The 26,298-nt window shown below is 43.3% G+C and overlaps 1 protein-coding gene across 5 annotated transcripts in view; it reads left to right on the plus strand.

Moving 5' to 3' along the window:
• Positions 1-26,298, plus strand: part of LOC137352536 (A-kinase anchor protein 13-like) — a 424,312-nt gene that overhangs the window by 9,815 nt on the left and 388,199 nt on the right. For 4 of the 5 annotated variants that reach the window (XM_068018105.1, XM_068018107.1, XM_068018108.1 and 1 more), the window contains exon 2: positions 20,944-20,996. The exons of the other annotated variant lie outside the window; for it this stretch is intronic. The gene's annotated coding sequence lies outside the window, so the exon portion shown is untranslated. The remainder of the gene's footprint in view (positions 1-20,943; positions 20,997-26,298) is intronic. 5 annotated transcript variants of the gene reach the window in all.

Raw genomic sequence — 26,298 nt, forward strand, 5'->3', positions numbered from 1 at the left:
AAAAGAAATATCTGAATAATGTCATGGTGTGTATGCTTTAATTAACAAGGCCATGAGATTTTTTAATATCCTGGCTCGGCATGGTACGGTCCAGGTCTTAGGGGAGTGAGGCCAAAATGACCATCTTCTCTGACTATCATATTTTTATATTTGAAACCTCTTGATCTACTACATTCCTATTGGGTGCTTTGAGATAGGTGTGTCTGCGCATGTAAACTTCCCTTGCATGTGTGGAGTACCTTGAAAATTGTACTTCCCAAATATTTTGGTAGGAGATTGCAAATATTTAACTTTTCTTTCTTTTCAAAGGCTATAATTAGCAGCTCCTGCTTGGCGTGGATTTGGGGCCACCTACGTACCTGCATACTTGCATGCTGATATGTTGCGTCCTACTACAAGCACCCTAGTGTACTGAAATATCTTGGGAGCTCAGGTCACTAAAGGAGGACCTAGGTCGAACAGCAGATTGGATGTTCCATGGAAAACGTGGGCTGCTCTTACCAATGGCGGGGATGGGGGCAGAGGGGGGAGAGCAGGGTGGGCACCATTTACTCTTGGAGGTTACATCAGTGGCGTGAGGCCTGTATATTGGTCTCAACAGCACTCTAATATGAAGGCTTTTTCTTTCTCAAAGAAGTAGCTTGATTGCTCAACCTTTTAGAAGTGAAGAGAACATTCCACGTTGTAAAAGGAAGGGGATAGCTGTAATTATGTTACTGTACACTTCTGGAACTTGTTTGCTTGCCTTGTGGGGGTGGGGGGGGGAGGTCAGAGAAGAATTTACCAGTGTGTTTTCCGAAGGGTGTGGTTAGTTCATGTAGGTTGTACCCATCTGGGTGAGACAAGTTAGATGGAAATATTGGTCTTTTCCTACGCTTCTTCACACTCGTGTATGTTTGTAACTCATGCGGGCCTTTCCATGCTGTATGCACCCTTGCTTACCCAGCAGATGACTAGCTTCTGGTTTGTAACTACTATAGTCAGAATCATTCCAATAAAGTGACCTGCAGTAACTTCTCTTCCCGCTCCAGCACCCTTACCTCTGGACTCACCCCCGAGGGATTTATCCTTGGACCCCTCCTATTTCTCATCTACAGGCTGTCCCTTGGCAACATCATCTGAAAACTTGATGTCAGATTCTGCATGTACGCTGACTACACTCGGCTCTACCTTGACCGTTCCATTGCTTGTGTTGTCAGACTGCTTGTCCGACATTTAGACCTGGATGAGCCAGATTTTTCTCCAGTTAAACATTGGGAAGATCAAAAACTTTTAACCATCCAGGCCCTAATTCCCTCCTTAAGCCTCACCCCTTCCACCTCTCCTCTTCAAGATATTCCTTAAAACGTACCTCTTCGACCAAACTTTTAGCCATCCCTCCTAATATTGCCTCCTTTCTAACAGGGTTGATTTTTATCTGATTTACGCTCCTATGAATCCTCTTTGGACATTTTACTATGTTAAAGGTGCTATCTAAATGAAGGCTGTTGTTGTTCATTCTAGCCATAGTTCCAAAGGACTATAGGCCTCTCTCCCATTTGAGAGAAACAGTTGGTGATGTATAGCTTGAGGGGCACCACTACACAACCATGGGGCAAGACAAGGAAGCAGGCCTCCATGAACTACCACAGCCGGTATGGGGATTGAACCCATGCTGTTGCTGTCTTTTTGCATTGCATGCTAGCCATCTAGCTAACTGAGCTAACCAAAGGCTGTTGTAATGGTAGGTATGTAACTTTGACATGCTGTGCCCATTTGAACTGTGAAAAATACCCAGCAGTACAGTTCCAACTGGCTTTTGATCATGTTCCGGGAATGTGAACTTCATTCATCACTCTGGCCCTTTTACATTCTGTGTCAGCAGTTGTTCTTGTTGGTACTACTGGGCTCCGCTTTATGATGTGTGCTATTTTCCTACAGTACATTAGCATTGGTAGATTATATCAGCACTGTGATTCTCCCTCAGTGCTTGCTGTGTGTCTTTTCTCCTTCTGTCCCTGTGGAGAGGCAGCTGCCTCCCTTCAGCACTCCCTCATGCTAGTGTGTGGCTGAGGTTGACAACTTACTATGAGAAGTCTTGGGTTGCAACAGAGCCGCATTCTCCCATCTCTTGGCCTGCTGCATTGAGGCTTGATGTGCTGTTGCCAATAACAGCCTAGTATTGAATTTCATCCTGTTGTACTGTATGTGTTAGAAACTGAGGGTGGATTGGAACGTTAAGACGGAGTATTTTAGTTGGTTTTATAATAACCAAAACTGCAAGCACTCTGTTGTTTTTACAGTAGATACTTTCCTAGTATTTTATGTGGAGGTGTTTAATTCATCCTAAGAGAGAAAGACATTTATAATAATGCCTTTTACATTCTCCTGACATCGCAAAGCGTTTGCAGCCAATCAAGTATTTTAGAAGTGTAGTTGCTTGTAATGTAATAAAGATAGAGATATTTTTGCGGAAAGCTGGATTCCAGAGACTTTTAAAATTCTTTAAATTTATTGCGCCTACCTCTTGTGTCTTTTTTGATGTTTCTATCATGACTCACTTGGGGGAAAAATAGTTGGAGCGCTCTGAAGCATTGGAGAGGTTTTTTTTGCTAACTTTTTCACACATGTAGTTTGTTTTGTTTAACGGGAAGGCAGCAACAAATGGAAGGACACAGCTGGGACCGGAAGAACCCCAGCATTGTGGAACACAGCCAGACGTCGAACACAGACGCTGTGGAAGTAACACTGCTCCCAGATTTTGGAACACCTGGTATTTTAATGTGAGCCTGGTGCATGAATGCAAAGGTTTTGTGTGGTGGGTTGGGAGAGAGCCCCCAAAGAGCTGATTAACACTGAAGGCAGTTGCCAAGAGACTTAATTAGCCTGAGCTTCCTTGTTCCTTGATGGAGGGATTAATGATTACTCCGCAGCCAATCTACTCATTTAGCTTCAGTGATCTAACCGCTAATGGTGTGTAAACCGAAAACTTGTATTTCTCTTCCAATTACTTACTCCTGAAGCTTTAGATCAGTTTTTCGAAGTCAGACTTGACCAATTAGTGTTATTATGGCTGACTAACCTCTTGAAAGCCACAGCAGGTTTTCTTGCACCTTCATGGAAAAGCAGCGCAGTAATGAGAGAATACTTCAGTTTATTTTTGACGAAATGTAACTTTTCCCAGTTTCTTTCCAGTGGAGCCTGAACCACTTGCTGCAGAATGGAGTGGTAGATGGATCTAGTAACTGCCGCTGCTGCTGTTGATCTTGTGTGGTGTAAGAGCAGATTGCTGAATAGAGCACCCACTCCTTCCAAGTGCTGGAGCTCCTGCTTGTAAAGCGGAAGATCTCCGGGCTGGAAGGTTCTGCACTTGAGCCCAAGGGAAATAGAGAGGGGTGACAATGGATATCAATGCCATGAGCCATCCGTTTCATCCCCCCTTTTGGAGCAGGGATGAGATTAGGAATTGTACCAACCACTTGTTGCACCAAACCATTCTTGTGCTTTAGTTGCTAAGCATATATGGGAAAAGAAGCAATGAGATTCCTTACAGGCTGATATCCACCACTGGAAACCTGTCAGGCTTTTAAGGGCTACCCATGAGCTGGGTAAATATCTGTACCTTTGCAGATTGCAGTATTATTTCTGTCCCTGAACAAGATGCACAGCACATCTGCTATGAAGCCTGTATAGAGTGGTTGTGGGACATGCCTGTAGTGTTTCAGAAATGCCATCCAACACACTGCTCCTCTTCCCTTGAAGTCCGGAAAGTATTCTAAAACTCATGTTTTCCCACGCGGAACTCGTTGCATCTCTCAGTCTTCCTTCAGTCTATAAAAACCGAAGCTTGATGTTGCTTTAATTTTATCTCGTCTGGTTTCGAACCTTGATGGCCTGTACTGTAGACCTCAGCCTTTCACCAAAGTTTACCATTTTATTTAGAAGTTTTGCAAAGCATAAATGACACTGTGAGGTTTGTGTCTCTTGCACAAAAATTTCTGTGTTGCACTGAAAGAGAGAGCCCGTCATTTCTTGGTGATTTCTTCTGACCTTGGAGAAGGAGCCAGGCACTTGCAGCCAATCTATAGGAAAAACTTCCCCATCAATTGGCCTCTAATTGACTGCAGGCTGTGTTCACTTACAGCAATTAAACTTTGCGACCTTAAAGGAACCAATGAACTTAAACAGAGCTTTCATTTAGCAGCAGAATAATATGTCATGCATTACATGGTATATTGCTCCTTTCAAAACTGTAATAATCCCAATGTATCATGAGCAATGCCATGAGAAGTCTGCTAGTAAATTGAAAAAGGCTCCAAATGGGCATTATTTGCTTTGAGGGTGGTTAATGCGAACATACCGGTCCATCAAGTCAACCAAGTAGCAATTAGGCAGTGAACACTGATGTTCTCCGCCCACCAGCAGCTATGTAATCACCGGGAGTAGGCGAAAAATAAACCTCGGCTAATTTTGTAATCTTCCTCGCTGAACCCCCAAAGGTGATTTTTAAAAAAATCAGTTCTAGGAGGTAACAATGAGCAGGAAGTACCTCAAACTCCTGTATATCGTGATAGCAAGGTCCCCTGGTCCATAAAGCGAATAGTATAGATGCACTTAAGGGGAAGCTAGATTAAATATTAGGGAGAAAGGAATAGAAGGATATGCTTGGAGTTCGGTGAAATAGGGTGAGAGGAGGGCAGTGTGGAGTATAACCACCAGCAGATACCAAATGGCCTTTTTTGTGCTGTAAATTCTATGTTACTTGTCCAGCTTCCTTTGACTGTTAGCAGTAAGCTTGCACCCACTACATGAGGTGAGCAACTTGTTCCAATGGTCAGTGACCCCATGGGAAATGAAAAACTGATATCTAACTTGTATACATGTGCCTTGCTTCTCTCAAGCTTAGCTAGTTGAAGCAATCTTTCCACATTTACACAGTCTAGTTCCTCCAACATTTATGATTCAATTACATCTCCCTAAAGGCATTGTTCCAGAGTAATGAGATCAACTATCTCAACTTCTTGTGATAGGTATTAATCTATTGGCCCTCTTTTGACTCTTTTCCAGAATCTATCTCTCCCATTTGTGGGGACCAGAACTGCACACTATTCTAGATGTGGTCCAACTAAGGCACTGGTTGTGGACCTTAATATATTATGGAAGGGTATAGATTTCTTTTTGGTGAATTGTAATTGTAATTCTCAAGTTGAGAACTTAAAATAAGTTAAGCTCACAGCTATTTGACTGTAGATAGGATGCAGCCATTATTTATATGTATTGGTTAAAAATAGGCAAGGCCATTAAAGTTTATCTACTTTTTCAGGTAGCGCTGAGGACACTGCTTTATTCTCTTTTCTGTATTCCTTTTTTTATACTCTTGTTTTTTTAGTTTCTCTTCCCTTCCTTTAGCCAGGGGCTTGAGGTTGCTCAGATAGTCAATATAATATAGTATTAATGATTAGGGTGTAGTTCTGTGCCAGGCTGGGGGTAGGCATGTATGTGATTTATCCTTTCATAGAGTCATAGAGAGATACAGCACTGAAACAGGCCCTTCGGCCCACCGAGTCTGTGCCGACCATCAACCACCCATTTATACTAATCCTACATTAATCCCATATTCCCGACCACATCTCCACCTTCCCTCAATTCTCCTACCACCTACTGACACCTAGGGGCAATTTACAATGGCCAATTTACCTATCAACCTGCAAGTCTTTGGCTGTGGGAGGAAACCGGAGCACCCGGCAGAAACCCACGTGGTCACAGGGAGAACTTGCAAACTCCGCACAGGCAGTATCCAGAACTGAACCCAGGTCGCTGGAGCTGTGAGACTGCGGTGCTAACCACTGTGCTGCCCTCCACTGTGCCACTCTGCTACCTTAAATATTTTAAATGCTCAAATAATTTGCTGTAAATATTTTATTTGGCTAGAAATCAGAACTACAAAGTTTCTGTAAAACGTTAGATCTCCAAAGCATTTCTCGAGTGCCTTATCGCATGCTAAAAGTGCTTTTATCCGATGAATCACTTCTGAAGTGCATTGACTGCTATTTTGTAGGCAAACATAGCAGCCATGTTGTGCATAGTTAGGTCTGTCAGGCGGCAATGAATGACATGTTACTTGTTTTTTGGCAGTGTTTGAAGGAAGAATATTGGTCAGGAGACTGGGTGAACTCCTTTTCTCTTCAAGCCCATGGGATCTTTTCATTCAATTTGAACTATCAGAACAGATGAGGCCTCCCTTACCTTTTCATCTGAAGAATAACAGTGCAGCATTCCCTCAGAACTGCACTGGAATGCCAACCGAAATTAGATGTAAGCGTTGTAGGCAAGCTGGAACTCTTAGTGCTCTGACCCTGAGGTGAGAATGCTACCAACTGAGCAAAGCTGATGCCTTCATTTAGATTTCAATCATCCTTCATTCATAGAAGGATCAACTTCAATAGACTGAATGACCTTTCTCAAAGAAGAACAAAGAACAAAGAAAATTACAGCACAGGAACAGGCCCTTCGGCCCTCCAAGCCTGCGCCGATCCAGATCCTCTATCTAAACATGTCGCCTATTTTCTAAGGGTCTGTATCTCTTTTCTTCCTGCCCATTCATGTATCTGTCTAGATACATCTTAAAAGACGCCATCGTGCCCGCATCTACCACCTCCGCTGGCAACGCGTTCCAGGCACCCACCACCCTCTGCGTAAAGAACGTTCCACGCATATCCCCCCTAAACTTTTCCCCTTTTACTTTGAACTCGTGTCCTCTCGTAATTGAATCCCCCACTCTGGGGGAAAAAGCCTCTTGCTATCCACCCTGTCTATACCTCTCATGATTTTGTACACCTCAATCAGGTCCCCCCTCAACCTCCGTCTTTCTAATGAAAATAATCCTAATCTACTCAACCTCTCTTCATAGCTAGCGCCCTCCATACCAGGCAACATCCTGGTGAACCTCCTCTGCACCCTCTCCAAAGCATCTACATCCTTTTGGTAATGTGGCGACCAGAACTGCACGCAGTATTCCAAATGTGGCCGAACCAAAGTCGTATACAACTGTAACATGACCTGCCAACTCTTGTACTCAATACCCCGTCCGATGAAGGAAAGCATGCCGTATGCCTTCTTGACCACTCTATTTACCTGCGTTGCCACCTTCAGGGAACAGTGGACCTGAACACCCAAATCTCTCTGGACATCAATTTTCCCCAGGACTTTTCCATTTACTGTATAATTCACTCTTGAATTGGATCTTCCAAAATGCATCACCTCGCATTTGCCCTGATTGAACTCCATCTGCCATTTCTCTGCCCAACTCTCCAATCTATCTATATTCTGCTGTATTCTCTGACAGTCCCCTTCACTATCTGCTACTCCACCAATCTTAGTGTCGTCTGCAAACTTGCTAATCAGTCCACCTATACTTTCCTCCAAATCATTAATGTATATCACAAACAACAGTGGTCCCAGCACGGATCCCTGTGGAACACCACTGGTCACACGTCTCCATTTTGAGAAACTCCCTTCCACTGCTACTCTCTGTCTCCTGTTGCCCAGCCAGTTCTTTATCCATCTAGCTAGTACACCTTGGACCCCATGCGCCTTCACTTTCTCCATCAGCCTGCCATGGGGAACCTTATCAAACGCCTTACTGAAGTCCATGTATATGACATCGACAGCCCTTCCCTCATCAATCAACTTTGTTACTTCCTCAAAGAATTCTATTAAGTTGGTAAGACATGACCTTCCCTGCACAAAACCATGTTGCCTATCACTGATAAGCCCATTTTCTTCCAAATGGGAATAGATCCTATCCCTCAGTATCTTCTCCAGCAGCTTCCCTACCACTGACGTCAGGCTCACCAGTCTATAATTACCTGGATTATCCCTGCTACCCTTCTTAAACAAGGGGACAACATTAGCAATTCTCCAGTCCTCCGGGACCTCACCCGTGTTTAAGGATGCTGCAAAGATATCTGTTAAGGCACCAGCTATTTCCTCTCTCGCTTCCCTCAGTAACCTGGGATAGATCCCATCTGGACCTGGGGACTTGTCCACCTTAATGCCCTTTAGAATACCCAACACTTCCTCCCTCCTTATGCCGACTTGACCTAGAGTAATCAAACATCTGTTCCTAACCTCAACATCCGTCATGTCCCTCTCCTCGGTGAATACCGATGCAAAGTACTCGTTTAGAATCTCACCCATTTTCTCTGAGTCCAAGCATAACATTCCTCCTTTGTCCTTGAGTGGGCCAATCCTTTCTCTAGTTACCCTCTTTCTCCTTATATATGTTTGCTAAAGATATTTCATGACCCCTTTTAGCCCTCTTAATTCCTCGTTTCAGATTGGTCCTACATTCCCGATATTCTTTCAAAGCTTCGTCTTTCATCAGCCGCCTAGACCTTATGTATGCTTCCTTTTTCCTCTTAGCTAGTCTCACAATTTCACCTGTCATCCGTGGTTCCCTAATCTTGCCATTTCTATCCCTCATTTTCTCGTTTCTAGTATAATTTGTGCTCATATGATTTAGTGTTCAAATATGAATATAAGGATATTTTAGAATCTATGTTCATTGCAGAGTGTTGTAGGGTAATCGTGCCTGGCCACTGAACTGCTTGTTGATTTCAGTCTCTGCTGTGACTACAGCATTCACCAATTGGGCTTGAGCGTGGACCCATGAAAGGTACAGATTAAGGAAACTGAAACTTTGTCTTTTTTGTGAGCCCATTCTTGGTTAGAGGATAAACTCTGTGAATTCCTTTTATTGTTAGTGGTTTAGGGTTACACAGTTGACTAGTCTCTCACCAAGCTGTTCCAGCTGGTCGGTGGGTACGAGATGGAACATATCAAGTTAATCTTACACTGTGGGAAAGTTTCAGTGGGAGCTCATTTACAGTGCAAGGAGGTTATAATTTTTGTGCACCAAATCTCTTAGTGCATTTACATAATGTGAAAATTTGATGCTAAGCCAATTCCCCTTTAGAAATTACTTTGTACTGTACTACATTAGCTAAAATTCTGGATGCTTTGAAGGTAGATTGAGATTCCTTTTACAGGTTTTTGACCTTTTTATTGTTTCCTTTCTGTATCTATTATTAATAGCATACTTGTTATTTAAAGCAGGATGCTGTTGATAAAATGCTCAACTAGCTTAGGGGGGGCTGTTTTCTCTTTCTCTTGTCTTGCCCCTGCACCCCCAGGCAAACCTGTTGAGGCAGGTAACCTCGTCTCCATAAGGAAGGAAAGCCCAAATTTGGGCTTTGATTCCAGTTTCATAGTTGAGTTACATGAATGCTATTGGACCTGGTCTGTGCTGGTCTTCCTTGTGGCGGAGATGGTTGCCTTTGTGTGTCATTTGGATGCAGCCCACAGCTTTTTGGGCCTCGTATAAAGTTTAAATGTATGTACTGGGGAATTTGCATATATCCCAAGCTGCTGATACTATCAGGTATTGAGGTTCTGATGTAGGTTTCTTTGATAAGTGAAGCAACCGCACTGAAAACAAACCTTTGCAAACCTCTCTGGCCCATGAAGTTCACGCAAGATAAACTATGAGTAAGAAATAGTGTAAGTAAAAGCTCAGTTGACTGCGTGTCGTGGTTTGCATTGTCAAGACTTGCAAGTTCTCCACCACCCATGGCTTCTGGTTTGGACAGCATTTCTTTTTCCAGATTCTTGGAAAGCTCCTCTGGAACTTATATCCAGAATTTTAGCTTTGTTTAGAACTCCAGTGTATTGATGGGAAGCTTCTGGCCAGATCACTTTTATTTAAAAGCCAAGTGCCAGTAAATGTTTTGCTATTTTGTGATGTAAACCATAACTTTCCAGTGAGCAAAATATTCAGTAAATATTTTTTCATTTCCTTCTCTCACTTAATTGGTAAATGATGAGGCAGACTTGTTATCCTCTTCTCTGTCCAGGCTTACATTGGGTACAACCACTTGGATGGTGTTCTATGTTCAGGAGAGATACAGGGAATTGCGGGGAGGAGGCAACAAGTGAATAAAAAGAACAGTAAAAGAAACGAGTTGGTATGCTGTGTTAGACACTGGCCTTTCACCCCTGGGGTTTAGGACCAAATAAGGCCCAGGCTGGTGGCATGAAAGTAGTTGTACTTGGAGTATTGTGCATAGTTCTGGCCTCCATATTATAAGTAGGATTAAAAGGGCAATGGAAAAGGTGCAAAAGAGATTTACAAGGATGACACCAGAATTGAAAGGAACTACTTACCTGGAAAGGCTGAACAGGCTGGGCTTTTTTCCCTAGTTAAAAAGCTGAAGGGAGAGCTGATAGAGATCTTAAAGATAATGAAAGCATTTGATAGGGTAGGCTTAGAGAAAAATATGTGGGAGCCAAAAGTAGGGATCATAAATATAAATCCATTAGGGAGTTCAAGACAAATTTCTTTACCTAAAGAGTGGTAAGAATGTGGAATAGTTGAGGCGAAAGGCATGGATACATTTAAGGGGAGGGTAGATAAGCACATGAGGGAGAATGGAATAGAAGGATATGTTGATAGTGTGAGATGAAGCATAAACACTGGCAAAGACCAGTTGGGCTGAATACTCTGTTTCTGTGCTGTAGGCTCTTAATCTATGTAACTTGATCTTCATGTATCCTATATAAAATAATTTTGTTCTGAGCATGAGCCTATTGTACAAAACATGCCCACCTGAAGACCAGTTGGAACAGGCATTTGGGTGGGCCGCAGTTGGTGTGGGAAATGGAGCTTGCCATTCTGATGTAGGAGGAATACTTCTGCGGTTGAAGTAGAAGAATGTTGTTTGGAGCAGAGTGGAGGGAACTTAGTTTTGTAGCTGACTGTGCTAGACCTAACTTTTCGACCTGCTTGACTATTTTCGAGCACTGATGTCCCATGCCTTGATCTCAAAAAAACATTGCGAGATCAGCAAATTCACTGCAAACAAGTGAGCATTTTAGCTTCAGTCTTGATATACTTATTCAACCTGAGGTATTGGACTTTAGGGGGTGTGCAAATACAGTTAAACGCTGTAGAGTGTTACAATACTTGAAGCAAATAAGAATTTTTCTTTATTTTTATCTTGTATACTTTAACTTTCCATTAAAAAAAAATCATGCAGTTACAGTGATTCCTGACCATCCCTATTTGAAGGAACAATATGGAACATGTGCCAACAGTTGCATAGTTCCAGAAGTCAAGGAACCTGTTTGTTCTCTGCACCTCGTAACCTGTAATCAAGTGATTTTAATCATTCTCATTGCATCAGTTTAAATTATATATCCATAAAATTTCACAAGCAGTACCTTGTGACTTTGACCATAAATAAAGAGCAGCAACTAACTTTTCTGCTAACAGTGCTGCTGTCTTGTGCACAATTGCATTGGTTGGCTTGAATGGCCTCCATTGTCTACTTACTTTTTCTGAAGTTCAGATCTATTATGCACCTCAATCACTTGGGATCTCTGAAGTAAACTTTCATCTTTGATGCTTTCTCCTTGTAAAAGTCTCCCTTTCTTGGAATATTTTTTATTTTAAGTGGGAGCAAAGACAGAGGTGAATCTTCTGTTACTGGCAAATAAAGCATATTGTATTCGTTTTGGACACCCATTGTCCTCCTTTAGCACCTCCGGGCCAGGTTATAGCACAGTCAGATTGACAGAAGCCTTTTCAACTTGATATGCCTGCATCCGAACCCCCCCAAAACACATCCCCTACTGTACCAATGTTGCATTTTAATCTCCCACACAAGCCATCTCTACAGGCTCTGAGTGAAACCACCAATTTAGTGCCATTTTGTAGTCAGTTTTATGTTGTATAATCTCATGCCTACTCGGGGCTCGATTTGAGACTGTCCAAACTAATTTCATATAGGACCCTTACTCTAGGTAAAGGAAACTGTCATGCCATCAGATTGAAGGCAGTCAGCTGCAGGCACGAGTTAGATGCAGAACAAAGCTTTTCTTGGTCTAACATTCTTGGTCTACAGGAGCCTGTAGAGAAAGCTGTTCCTCCAAACCCCCAGTGTGATATTCCCATTGTTCATAGCAGCCATGATTACAATTTTGGATCAAATATGGGTGTTTAGAAAGTAAGACCAGTTATATTCACAAATTGAGTTTTTTGATGAGGGTAATACAGTTGATGTGGTGTAAGTGGACTTCCAAAAGGCGTTTTGATAAAGTACCATATAACAGGCTTGTGAGCAAAGTCAAAATCCGTGGAATACAAGGGAGAGTGACAGCATGGATACGAAGTTGGATGAGGGACAGAGAAGCAGCGAGTCTTGGTGAACGGTGTTTTTTCAGACTGGAGGGAGATATATAGTGGTGTCCTAGGGGTCGGTGTTAGGACCACTGCTTATTTTGATCTATATTAATGACCCAGACTTGGGTGTGCAGGATACAATTTCAAAATTTGTCGATGACTCAAAAGTTGGAAGTATTGTGAACTGTGAGGAGGATAGTGATAGACTTCAAAAGGACATGCACAGGCTGATGAATGGGTGGACAAGTGGCAGATGAAACTTAATGCAGAGAAGTGCAAAGTGATTCATTTTGGTAGAAATAACGAGAGGCAATGTAAAATAGAGGATACAATTCTAAAGGGGGTGCAGGAGCAGAAAGACCTGGGGTTATATGTGCACAAATCATTGAAGGTGGCAGGGCAGGTTGAGAAAGTGATTGATAAAGCATGTGGGATCCTGGGCTTTATAAATGGGAGCATAGAGTACAAAAGAAAGGAAATTATGATGAACCTTTTATAAAACACTGGTTCAGCCTCAACTGGAGTATTTTGTCCTATTCTGGGCACCACACGTCAGGAAGCATGTGAAGGCATTGGGGTAGGTGCACAAAAGATTCCCGGGAATGGTTTCAGGGAGTTGTGACAAGGATCTTGCCCTTACTCTTCCAAACAACAAAAGTGCCAAATGTAGAAATAACCTAAGAGTACATTCCTCATCTTTCCAATGCCCATCCCATCTACAGTAGAGAGAGAAAGAGACGACATGATGGTGTAGTGGTAATGTCACTGAACTGGTAATCTAGAGGCCCAGGCTAATGCACTGTGGACACTGGTTCAACTCCCATCTTGGCAGCTGGGACAATTTAAATTCAATTCATTAATTAAAAATCTGGAACTATTATCGATGGTCGTAAAAACCCATCTGGTTCCTTACCTGGTTTGGCCTACCTTTGACTGCAGACCCACAGCAATGTGGTTGACTCTTAACCGCCCTCTAGCGAGCCACTCAGTTGTCAAGGGCAACTACGGATGGGCAAAAAATGCTGCCTTGCGAGCGATGCCCACATCCCATGAAAGAAAAAAAAATTACGTGGATAGGTTGGAGAAGCAAGGGCTGTTCTCCTTGGAGAAGAGAAGATTAAAAGGACATTTGATAGAGGTGTTTAAAATTATGAGGGATCTGGACAGAGTAGATAGGGAGGAAACTGTTCCCATTGGCGGAAAGAGTCAAGAACCAGTGGTCACCAACTTAAGGTGATTAGCAAAAGAAACAGTGGCGAAATGAGGAAAAACTTTTTTTACGCAGCGGGTGGTTAGGAGATGGAATGCATTGCCTGAGATTGTGGTGGAGGCCGATTCGATCAAGGCCTTCGAAAGGGAATTGGATTATTATCCGAAGAGAAAATATTTGCAGGGCTGTGGGAGAGTGGGACTAGATGAGTTGCTTTTGCAGAGAGCTGGCACAGACGTGACAGGTGGATTGGTCTCCTGTGCTGTAACCATTCTTTGATTCTATAATTGAAATTTAAGATGAAGTCGGTGTCAGTTTTGCAAGCCAATTTTGCATTTGCTGTACCATATCAGTGAAGGCAGCACTAAGGGAAAGATGATGCACCTAACTAAAGAGAGATTTCCATAAATGTCTCTAAAAGTAGCAGCTTCCTGTTCGAAAATAGAAATGGTGTTTCTGGAGGCGCACACATTCATCTGTCCCTGCTGTTAAAGTATTGTGTACCTGAGGCCTGTTAGTAAGAAAATATATTTACAAGTTTTGTGAGTGTGTCTGGTTTATCTGTTACGACTACTTGTTGTGGAATTCATCTGCGCGATGAATTTGAAGGGAGGTTGGCCTGGATGTAGAGTTGAGCGATATCACATAATCTTCAAAACAAAATTAGCGTGGTGTAAATAGAAATTTTGTAGCTCCACATCATCTTGGATTTTCCCTACTATATGGAAGCTTTCAGTCCCACACTAATTCCCATTTGCCCATTCCTCTTGCTGTAACCAAAATTGTCTCCCTGTACCCTCAACGCATTTAAACTTAATTCTCACCCTTCATAGCCTTGTCCCAAGCTATTTCCGCAGCCTCCTTCAGCCTTGCATACCCAACACATCCTTCGGTACACCGACTTGGACTTTTTGTGCATTCTACACATCATTGGTGACAGGGCCATTATCTATCTTGACTGTACTGTCTGGATCTCCTCCCCACTTCTCTGTCAAACTATAAAAAAAAATCTTACCTGTAAACCAAAGCTTTTTGGTTGCCACTCCCAACTTTTGTGCCATGGTTCTGTGCCTGCTTCCTCCTCCTCTTTACACTGTTGCCCCCACCCCCTGTCCACAACTTCACTTGAAGTACTTTGGGATTTTTAAAAAAATGAGTTGTCCAATAGTAGGTTGCTGTAACCTGCTTGGTTGGGAAAAGTTGAAGAACCAGATAAATTGCTACTTGAGCTTCTTCCTTCTGGGCAGTAAATTTCCACCAAATAGTTGAATCAGCTGTAGAATTCTAATAAGGTTGCACAATACTGCCAAGGGGCATCCCTGTTTTATCAGGTTTACCATTCAGGTCACTGTTGGTGGCCCCCAAACCCATATGAAGCCCTAATTGTTTGGTTGTTGAATTGGAACTTTGGGGTTCACGAGAGCTATGTTTTATATATAGCGTCGTCCCCATGAAGAGGTTTTGGAGTGCTTTGCAAGGTGGGCAAGGAAAAAAGAATTTGAGGGACGGAGGCTGAAGAGACACTGGATGATGAGGGACTTTTGAAGGTAGCATGACATGCAGATAGAATAAAATCTAAGAACAATCCACTGATGGAGGAGTAGGAGATGAGCAGTGTGTCTAAATAGGGATGTGCAGCTGGAGAAAATAACTCCAGGTGGAGTGAGGTTATTAACAGTTGCAATACGACATCAATCCACAAAAAATGTATGTGGATTTATAATGGCCAATTTACCTATCAACCGGCAAGTCTTTTGGCTGTGGGAAGAAACTGGAGCACCCGGAGGAAACCCACGCAGACATAGGGAGAACTTGCAAACTCCACACAGGCAGTACTCTGTGTCCGTCTCTGTCTCTCGTCTCTGTCTCTCGTCTCTGTCTCTCGTCTCTGTCTCTCGTCTCTGTCTCTCGTCTCTGTCTCTCGTCTCTGTCTCTCGTCTCTCTCGCTCGCCTCTCTCGCTCGCCTCTCTCGCTCGCCTCTCTCGCTCGCCTCTCTCGCTCGCCTCTCTCGCTCGCCTCTCTCGCTCGCCTCTCTCGCTCGCCTCTCTCGCTCGCCTCTCTCGCTCGCCTCTCTCGCTCGCCTCTCTCGCTCGCCTCTCTCGCTCGCCTCTCCGCTCTCGCTCTCTCGGCGCAGTGGTTAGCACCACAGCCTCACAGCTCCAGCGACCCGGGTTCAATTCTGGGTACTGCCTGTGTGGAGTTTGCAAGTTCTCCCTGTGTCTGCGTGGGTTTCCTCCGGGTGCTCCGGTTTCTTCCCACAGCCAAAAGACTTTCAGGTTGATAGGTAAATTGGCCATTATAAATTGCCACTAGTATAGGTAGGTGGTAGGGGAATATAGGGACAGGTGAGGATGTATAGGGACAGGTGAGGATGTGGTAGGAGTATGGGATTAGTGTAGGATTAGTATAAATGGGTGCTTAATGGTCGGCACAGACTCGGTGGGCCAAAGGGCCTGTTTCAGTGCTGTATCTCTAAATCTAAAAATCTCTCTGTCCCTCTCTCTCTCTGTCTCTCTGTTGGAAAAATGAGGAATGTACTCTTAGGGCACTTCTACATTTGTCCTTCTGTTCTTTGGAAGAGCAGGGGCAAGATCCTTGTCACAACTCAAGTTTACATTGCCAAATCCATGTAACTTTAGGCAAAATCATTGGAACAGGGGTCCCAGAGGTGACTGTTTACATTCACGGGTTGGGTCATTAATCCTGGGGAGTGCAGCGAAGAGTGATTGAACAAGAACGTCTAGGCTGTCATTGTGTTTATTGCAGTCAAATTATTGCTGTTCATCTCTCTATTGTGTAAAGTTAATTAGGAACCTTCAGTGGGTGAACTTTATCCTTGATTTGTTTGTGTTGTGAAATCATTGTTTACTGCTTCAACACCTAGCTACCAATTGACAATCACTATCTGGTGATACATTTGCGTAATTCTAAAGTTCTGGTAGGTTGTGTTTTATGTCCTGCTATTCTGTTGTATTGTTACTTTTTATCTGTAAGATCATTTACAGATTTTTCAAAAATAAATGTACCCCATTTACTGCATCCATTGTTAAATAATCATGTCCATGCTTTAATGTGTTTTTGTGTGTGTAAATTTCTGTTAATCTTTTCTATAATTTCCTGCCAGTTTTGATTTGGTGATAGCATTCTTGTCTGTGATCAGGAAGTTGTGGGGTCACATTCCCAATCCAGAGATTCGAGCATGTAATCTAGACTGACATTTAGCGCTGCACTGTCTGTGGGGCTGCCTTTTGGATGAGACTTTAAGCTGTGTCCTGTTTGCCCTCTCGGGTAGATGCAAAAGATCCTATGGCAGTATTTCAAAGAAGAGCAGGGGAGTTCTCCCTCTTGTCTTGGCCAACATTTATCCCTCGATCAACACTGAGAAACAGATGATCTGGTGTGCAAATTGGTTGCCACGCTTTGCTACATTGCAGCAGCGACTGCTATATAAGTAATTTATTGGCTGAAAAGCACTTTGAGGCATTATGTGGCTGTGAAAGGTGCTATATAAATGCATGTATCTATGTCTTAAGATGTTGTCATGGAGGCCCTTACCTGCCAAGAATGAGACACATTAATTTCGCCACATGAACTTTGATCTTTAAACTGTTACTCGAGTAAAGAAAGAACTTGTTTTTTTAAAAAAAAAACACCAGACCCTTGACTGGAAAGACATTTGCCTGGTAACAGACAGTATTTGAAAAGGATAAAGGGGCCACTCCCTGCTCCAATTTAATCCACAATGGATTTTTGATTACCAGACGGAGGTGGAGAAGCTAGCGTTCCAAGTTAACTGCTAAGATGGCCAAATACACAAACCAATGTGGTCAGACCAGTTTAGTCAAATGACTAACTGGCTGTTGGATTTTTTTTTGAATTTGAACTTGCCACAAAGTTTTAAAACTCAGAAAGCTGTTTGCTCCTGGACTGAAAAGACCTCTCACCTGTCTGCTTTCATCCCTCTCACCAGCTTCAGAAACCATTGAAGACATATGAACCCCAAGAGAGAAAAGTCTCCTGCAGGGAACAAGGTTTAAGAAGAATACTAGGTCCCAATGAAAAGCAAGATCTACCTACAAGCAAGACTACAGCGAGCTCAAAGCACAGTAACAAAAATCCCTCTTCAGAGATTCAAACCAGTCGACTTTATTTTTTCTTTTATTTTTCTGTCTCTATTTGCATTTGCGTATGCATGCTAACATGGGTCGCAGCATATATCCATAGGCATTAATCGAATTCGAGTCTGTTTTAATAAATTTCACTTTTTTCTTTCAATCTGTTTGTGCTCATTTCTTTGTCTTGTAATTGGAAAGTGGTGAACAAGGATTCACCAAGGGGAGCTAAAACACTGTGTGTTTAAAATTAAAACCCTGTTACAATAAGACCAGGTGAAGGCTGAAAAAGATTCCCAGACGCCTTTCTCACCTGGTCGTAACTATGTGTAAAATGCTACTTAATGTGGGAACTATTTACAAAGGTCTCTTCAGACTACTAGAAAAGATCGGATGTCCACCAAAGCTACTAAGTATCATCACCTCATTCCACGACAATATGAAAGGCACAATTCAACATGGTGGCTCCTCCTCAGAGCCCTTTCCTATCCTGAGTGGCGTGAAACAGGGTTGTGTTCTCGCACCCACACTTTTTGGGATTTTCTTCTCCCTGCTGCTTTCACATGCGTTCATGTCCTCTGAAGAAGGAATTTTCCTCCACACAAGATCAGGGGGCAGGTTGTTCAACCTTGCCCGTCTAAGAGCGAAGTCCAAAGTACGGAAAGTCCTCATCAGGGAACTCCTCTTTGCTGACGATGCTGCTTTAACATCTCACACTGAAGAGTGCCTGCAGAGTCTCATCGACAGGTTTGCGGCTGCCTGCAATGAATTTGGCCTAACCATCAGCCTCAAGAAAACGAACATCATGGGGCAGGACATCAGAAATGCTCCATCCATCAATATTGGCGACCACGCTCTGAAAGTGGTTCAAGAGTTCACCTACCTAGGCTCAACTATCACCAGTAACCTGTCTCTAGATGCAGAAATCAACAAGCGCATGGGAAAGGCTTCCACTGCTATGTCCAGACTGGCCAAGAGAGTGTGGGAAAATGGCGCACTGACACGGAACACAAAAGTCCGAGTGTATCAGGCCTGTGTCCTCAGTGCCTTGCTCTATGGCAGCGAGGCCTGGACAACGTATGTCAGCCAAGAGCGACGTCTCAATTCATTCCATCTTCGCTGCCTCTGGAGAATACTTGGCATCAGGTGACAGGACCGTATCTCCAACACAGAAGTCCTCGAGGCGGCCAACATCCCCAGCTTGTACACACTACTGAGTCAGCGGCGCTTGAGATGGCTTGGCCATGTGAGCCGCATGGAAGATGGCAGGATCCCCAAAGACACATTGTACAGCGAGCTCGCCACTGGTATCAGACCCACCGGCCGTCCATGTCTCCGCTATAAAGACGTCTGCAAACGCGACATGAAATCCTGTGACATTGATCACAAGTCGTGGGAGTCAGTTGCCAGAGCTGGCGGGCAGCCATAAAGACGGGGCTAAAATGTGGCGAGTCGAAGAGACTTGGTAGTTGGCAGGAAAAAAGACAGGCGCAAGGGGAGAGCCAACTGTGCAACAGCCCCGACAAATAAATTTCTCTGCAGCACCTGTGGAAAAGCCTGTCACTCTAGAATTGGCCTTTATAGCCACTCCAGGCGCTGCTTCACAAACCACTGACCACCTCCAGGTGCGTATCCATTGTCTCTCGAGATAAGGAGGCCCAAAGAAGATTTACAAAGGTGCTTACCAAGCAATTGTGTGGTGGTGTAGGAAAAATTTGGAATTGAATTCAATAAATCTAGTAATTTGTGGGCTTGCAGCAGAAAAGCTGCCGGATTGTTAAAATCTGAACGGGTTCATGAAGGTCCTTCGGGGAAGGGTTTCTGAAGATTCTTAGCCCATGTGCTTTCACAGGACTCTGGTCTCGCACTGCGTAGTTGACTCTTGGTAAAGCCTGGCTCGGGTATAAAATTAAAACCCAACACGACACGAATCTCCCTCATCTGTTACAGCAGCAGGCTATTCCTGCAGTTGGAGTTGTGGGGAATCATGGGTAAGCCTGATCCCGTGACTTCCCGGAAGCAGTATCCGACCCGACTCGAGCCCGAAAGCTGGACTCAGAATTTTGATCCGACCCGACCCGAACCCAATACGTTGTCTGGTCTAATCGGCTTCGGGTCGGGTAGCCAGGCTTTAACTCTTGGTACTCTTCTAAATTGTCTTGGCCTAGCAAGCCACTTTGTTGTAAATGTGACCTTGCTAATTGCCCATATCCTGAAGAGTATTTTTTAAAAAAACTGAGGTCCTTCCAGTGAGGCTCCTATTTGAGCAGAACAGACCATGAAATATGGCTTGAGGAAAAATTCATTTGGCCCATTCTTTCCACTGCGCCTGGCACAGTTACTTAGCCACAGTCTCCAACAGTTCGAGAGGAAAGTGATTTAAGCCAGATAAAACTTCCAGAATTTCCTCTATCTTTGTCATGCACTTAATAATGTCACAAGTGATCTATAAATTTCTAAATTTATCTGTAACCTTCAGCCCCATTTTCTTGGCAGAGGCTGTGTTTTCGCAAGAGTTTAGTGAGTTAGCACCAACTAACTGACAGGAGTCGATGCCACATGTCAGTCACCACGAGAAAAAAATCCCATGAATCTCTAACTTTATGCAAGAGATACATTGCAAAAATGTAATGAAGCCACACCATATTGTACAAAGAGTGCTGTGGGGGAAAACATGGAATATGTTTGTTGACTTTTGATATGTTTCTTCCATCAAATGCAATCACAGCGCACAAACACTTTTTATATAAAGATAGATGTGTGCAAGACCTGAAGTGGGACTTGACGCCATGACCTTCATTACTCTGAGCTGAGAGTGCCACCTGCGAGCCAAACTGTTCGTCTTCACAGCAATGCAAGAGTAGCAATATATCTGCACCCTAATTCTCAAGTGATTTGCAGCCTTGATAACCATTTAATTACAAGATGTTTTTACATTTGTGCCTCATACTTGATCCAGTTTTAGGGCAACCGAGCCAGTCACTGGAGGTATGTTGAGCTCTGCGTTTTTACAGAGATCAACATGTGGGATTGGTTGCCCCTGTTTGCATGACTAAAATTTTCCCTTATCTCAGCAGTACAATTGTAGGCCCGCATTTTCTTTATATTTTCTGGTTAAGAGAAAGGGGTTGCCTACACTCCCTTTGCCAGCTGCATCTCGAGATAGACTGGGATTCTTCATTTGGCTGCGCTCCTGCATAGTGTAAATGTGCCTCAAATAATGCATTGAACTTGTTCAAACCAATGCCATGGCCTTGATGTTTAGAAGCTGCTCAAATAAAAAAAGCTTTGTATTTTGTTTTTTGTTCCCAGACTCCCCTTCTGCACATTCTCTGACAGTATAGAGTTTTAACACTTATGCAGGTTCTGCTAATTTTTTTTTTGACTTCCATCTTTTACAGGTTACTGTGGCATTTGGAAGAAAAACATCATCTGTCTGGCAATCTCGCTTTGAGTAAGTTTACGATGAACTAGTGTCAATTTTTAATCTAGCACTCTTCCTCCTCTTCCCTTTTCAAAATAATTCACGTGATTTTTTTTTGCACATACACACAATTTTCTTTCTCTCTCTCTGACTTATTTCCAGTGTCCCTTGGTCTCGGGTATACATATATTGAAAAACTATAGGTGGTACCAGTGGGAGGGAGCAGTCATGACATTTTCAAACACTTCACGCAATGAATAAAGAGTAATAATTCTGTCTTGTTTCCCCATCCTAATTCAGGAGTACCAATGCCATTTGTAGCACCACTGCTGCTCTGGCTGAGATCAACTTGCTCAACACAGAATGGGAACCTAGTCTGGAAACTGTGGCGGTCAGAAATGGACACCCTTGCTTCTTTAGGAAAAGTGTGAGCACCACAGCTCTCACAACTAATCTTGAATGGCTGTTTGGAGAGTCTGGAACTAAGGGGCATTGTTTCAGGATAAAGGGTCAATATTTAGAACTGAGAGGAGGACAGATGTCTTCACTCAGAGGATTGTGAACCTTTGGAATTCTCTACTCTAGAGGGCTGTGGATGATCCGCTGTTGAGTATATTTAAGTCAGAGATCGATAAGATTTTTGGGCAGTAAGGGAATTGAGAGATATAGGGATTGGGCAGGAGAGTGGAGTTGAGGTAGACTATCATCCCTGATCTTATGGAATGGTGGAGCAGGCTTGAGGGGCTGTATAATCCAGTCCAGCTATTTCTTCTTCTTACATTCATCTATTCGGTAAGGAATACTGTAGTATTAGTCTAATCCTGCTAACTGGTGACCTATTCAGAAACATTCTGATTACTCTCATAATGCTGTAAAGGAATCCATCCAGTGGAAAGTACACCAGCAGTGAATGCACTCATATTTAGTGTGTTTTTTTAATGATTATCAGTGCCTGGGACATCTGGTCACTTGGGGGTGCCCAGAAAAATACTGCATAAGGGCAGCAAATGGAGCTGAGCGTTTAACTAGGCATCTGAGACCTATCTGAGTTCTGAAGAAGGGTCACTGACCCGAAACGTTAACTCTGCTTCTCTTTCCACAGATGCTGCCAGACCTGCTGAGTGATTCCAGCATTTCTTGTTTTTGTATGAGACCTATTGTTGGGTAATTGTATCTTAAAGTCTTTAGCTACAATTTGTCTTCATTTGTGCATGGACAATTACAGGGCTGCTATTAGAGTCATAGAATCATACAACGCAGAAACAGGCCCTTTGGCCCATCATGTTTGTGCCGGCCATCAAGCACCTAACTATTCTAATCCCATTTTCCAGCACTTGGCCCGTAGCCTTGTATGCTATGGCATTTCAAGTGCTCATCTAAATACTTCTTAAATGTTGTGAGGGTTCCTGCCTCTACCACCTCTTCAGTCAGTGTGTTCCAGATTCCAACCACCCTCTGAGTGAAAAGATTTTTCCTCAAATCCCCTCTAAACCTTCTGCCCCTTATCTTAAATCTATGCCCCCTGGTTATTGACCCCTCCACTAAGGAGAAAATGTTTCTTCCTATCTAACCTATCAATGCTCCTCATAATTTTGTATACCTCAATCATGTCCCCCCTCAGCCTTCTCTGCTCTAAGGAAAACAACTCTAGCCTTTTCATTCTCTCTTCATAGCTGAAATGCTCCAGCCCAGGCAACATCCAGGTGAATCTCCTCTGCACCCTCTCCAGTGCAGACGCATCCTTTCTATTGTGTGGTGCCCAGAACTGTACACAGTACTCCAGCTGTGGCCTAACTAGCATTTTATACAGCTCCATCATAACCTCCCTGCTCTTATATTCTATGCCTCGGCTAATAAAGGCAAGTATCCCATATGCCTTCCTAACCACCTTATCTACCTGTGCTGCTGCCTTTTGTGATCTATGAACAAGTACACCAAGGTCCCTCTGACCTTTTGTACTTCCTAAGGTCCTACCATCCATTGTATATTCCCTTGCCTTGTTAGTCTACCCAAAATGCATCACCTCACACCTCTCAGGATTAAATTCCATTTGTCACTGCTCCGCCCATTTTGCCAGCCCATCTATATCATCTTGTAATCTAAGGCTTTCCTCGTCACTATTTACGACACCACCAATTTTCGTGTCATTTGCGAACTTACTGATCATACCTCCAATATTCATGTCTAAATCATTAATGTACACTACAAACAGCAAGGGTCACAGCACCGGTCCCTGTGATACACTACTGGTCACAGGCTTCCACTCGCAGAAACAACCCTCGACCATCACCGTCTGCTTCCTGCCACTAAGCCAATTTTGGATCCAGTAGCCAAATTGCCTTGAATCCCATGGGCTCTTACCTTCTTAACCAACCTCCCATGCAGGACCTTGTCAAAAGCCTTACTGAAGTCCATGTAGACTACATCAACTGCTTTACCCTCATCTACACATCTAGTCACCGCCTCGAAAAATTCAATCGTTAGTTGGACATGATCTCCCCCTGACAAAGCCATGCTGACTATCCCTGATTATACCCTGCCTCTCCAAGTGGAGATTAATCCTGTCCCTCAGAATTTTTTCCAACAGTTTCCCAACCACTGATGTTAGACTCACTGGCCTGTAATTACTTGGTTTATCCTTGCTACCCATCTTGAATAATGGTACCACATTCGCTATCCTCCAGTCCTCTGGTACCTCTCCTGTGGCCAGAGAGGATTTGAAAATTTGTGTCCGAGCCCCTGCTATCACCTCCCTTGCCTGACATAACAGTCTGGGATACATCTCATTTGAGCCTGGGGATTTATCCACTTTTAAGCACGCTAAAACAGCTAATACTTCCTCCCTTTCAATACTATTATGTTCAAGTGTATCACAATCCCCCTCCCTGATCTCTACACCTACATTGTGCTTCTCCATAGTGAACACAGATGAAAAGTAATCATTTAAAACCTCGCCTATATCCTCTGACTCCACACACAGATTGCCACTTTGGTCCCTAATGGGCCTGCTTATCCTCTTGCCCTGAATATACTTATAAAACGCCTTAGGATTTTCCTTTATCTTGCCCGCCAATGTTTTTTAATGTCCCCTGTTTGCTTTCCTAATTACTTTTTTAAGTACCCGTCCTACACTTTCTATACTCCTCTAGTGCCTCTGCTGTTTTCAGTGTTCTGAATCTGCCATAAGCCTCCTTTTTTTTTCTGATCCAATCCTCTGTATCCCTTGACATCCAGGATTCCCTGGACTTGTTGGTCCTACCCTTCACCTTAACGGGTACATGTTGGCTCTGAACTCTCACTATTTCCTCTTTGATTCCCACTGGTCTAATGTAGACTTCCCTACAAGTAGCTGCTCCCAGTCCACTTTGGCCAGATCCAGTTTTATCATACTGAAATCGGCTTTCCTCCAATGCAGTACCTTTATTTCCGGTCCGTCTTTGTCCTTTTCCATAACTACCTTAAATCTTAGAGTTATGGTCACTATCCCCGAAATGCTCCCCCACTGACACTTTTACCACTTGTCCAGCTTCATTCCCTAGGATTAGGTCCAGCACTGCCCCTTCTCTTGTAGGACTTTCTACGTACTGGCTCAAAAAACTCTCCTGTATGCATTTTAAGAATCTCGCCACCCCCCCCCCCCCCCCCCCCAAAGCCTTTTGCACTAAGACTATCCCAGTTGATGTTTGGGAAGTTGAAATCCCCTACTATTATTACCCTATTATTTTTACGCCTCTCTGAGATTTGCCTACATATCTGCTCTGCTATCTGTCCCTGACTGATTGCCACAGATTTGTGCAAACGTTGTGGAAAATGAATAATATTTGTGTGTTCTCTTACTCCACACCCCCTGCCAAACTGTGCTGTGACAATTCCCCATTTAACTTGTCGGATTTCTCCTTTTGATTTTTCTGTAACTGCAGCTGATAACACGTGCTGTTCCTCCGCCTCCATCTATACTGTAATGAGCAACATTTCAAGATTACAAATGTCTTTGAGAGAATAAAGATTTTTTGCACTAGTTAGTAAAGCAGTAAAGGGGCCATAGGGTCATGGGCAGACAGAGAAGGGGAAGAAATTGTTTCACTTTACACAAGTGGCTTTTGAAGCAGAGGCCACAACATCATTTAAAAGGAAATTGGGTTAATATTTGATAAGGAGCAATATAAAAGATAACTGGGAAAGGGCTGGTAAATGGGTTAAGAGCAAAACGTACCTTTTGAAAAGCTAGCACTGGCGCAGGTGTGATGAGTTAAATGGCTTTCTTTTGCATGGTGATGTTAAGGATACCTATTTTGGATTGACAAGTTTGTGGAAAGCCAAGAAAGGGGCAAAGTGAAAGTAATGGTTTGGCAACTTCAAGCAGTCATTTGGCGACATGATTTTGACTTGAGCCTATGACAGAAGAGACTGGTGCGGTCTTGTTGGCATTCTGTGGTCTCCAATCCTCTCTTTCTTTGGCCTCCTTATCTCGAGAGACAATGGGTAAGCGCCTGGAGGTGGTCAGTGGTGTGTGGAGCAGCGCCTGGAGTGGCTATAAAAGCCAATTCTAGAGTGACAGGCTCTTCCACAGGTGCTGCAGAAAAATTTGTTTGTCGGTGCTGTTACACAGTTGGCTCTTCCCTTGCGCTTTTGTCTTTTTTCCTGCCAACTGCTAAGTCTCTTCGACTCGCCACACTTCAGCCCCGCCTTTATGACAATCCTCTATTGCAGATTAAAGGATACACCATATCAGAATGTAGTTTACTGCACCTTCCTGAGAAATGTACACTAGAGTGTAATATGCTCCTGTGCACCTGTTCTCCAATTTGCATTGCTGCATTGTATCGTTGTAGAATATTATCCTGTTCGAAGTGGATGCTGTGGCACTTAACTGCAAAAGGGAGGGAAAATTGGCACATAGTGACGTCTGGTTCTCTCTGGTTTGTTACTGGAGGTGTGGGGCTCTGGGATTGGTGGACTGCTTATACAATCTGCAACAAAGGTGGTTAGAACCAGGAAATTCATGGATGGTGGCTGTGAACAGAGTAAAGGAAGTCCTGACAAGTCACAAAATGTATCTTAGGCTATATTGCATCTTTCCATACAACATTTAAAAAAAATCTTCTCCAGATGCTTGTTTTGAGGATTTTTTATATATATATATATCTTGTAGTTTTGTTATACAAAGTTATTGCATAGGTCAAACCTGGTAAATATCAGTCCAAGTTGGGGAGTAACTGTTGCACTTAATATAGCTTTAAAAAAATCTTTTGATGTTAACCTTGAGCTCCTTATTAGTGATTTTTTATTTAGATTATGCAGATTTCTCATTAAATGCTTTTAGTGTTGTGTA

The sequence above is a fragment of the Heterodontus francisci genome, chromosome 38 (assembly GCF_036365525.1).
Source record: "Heterodontus francisci isolate sHetFra1 chromosome 38, sHetFra1.hap1, whole genome shotgun sequence".
Lineage (NCBI taxonomy): Eukaryota > Metazoa > Chordata > Chondrichthyes > Heterodontiformes > Heterodontidae > Heterodontus > Heterodontus francisci.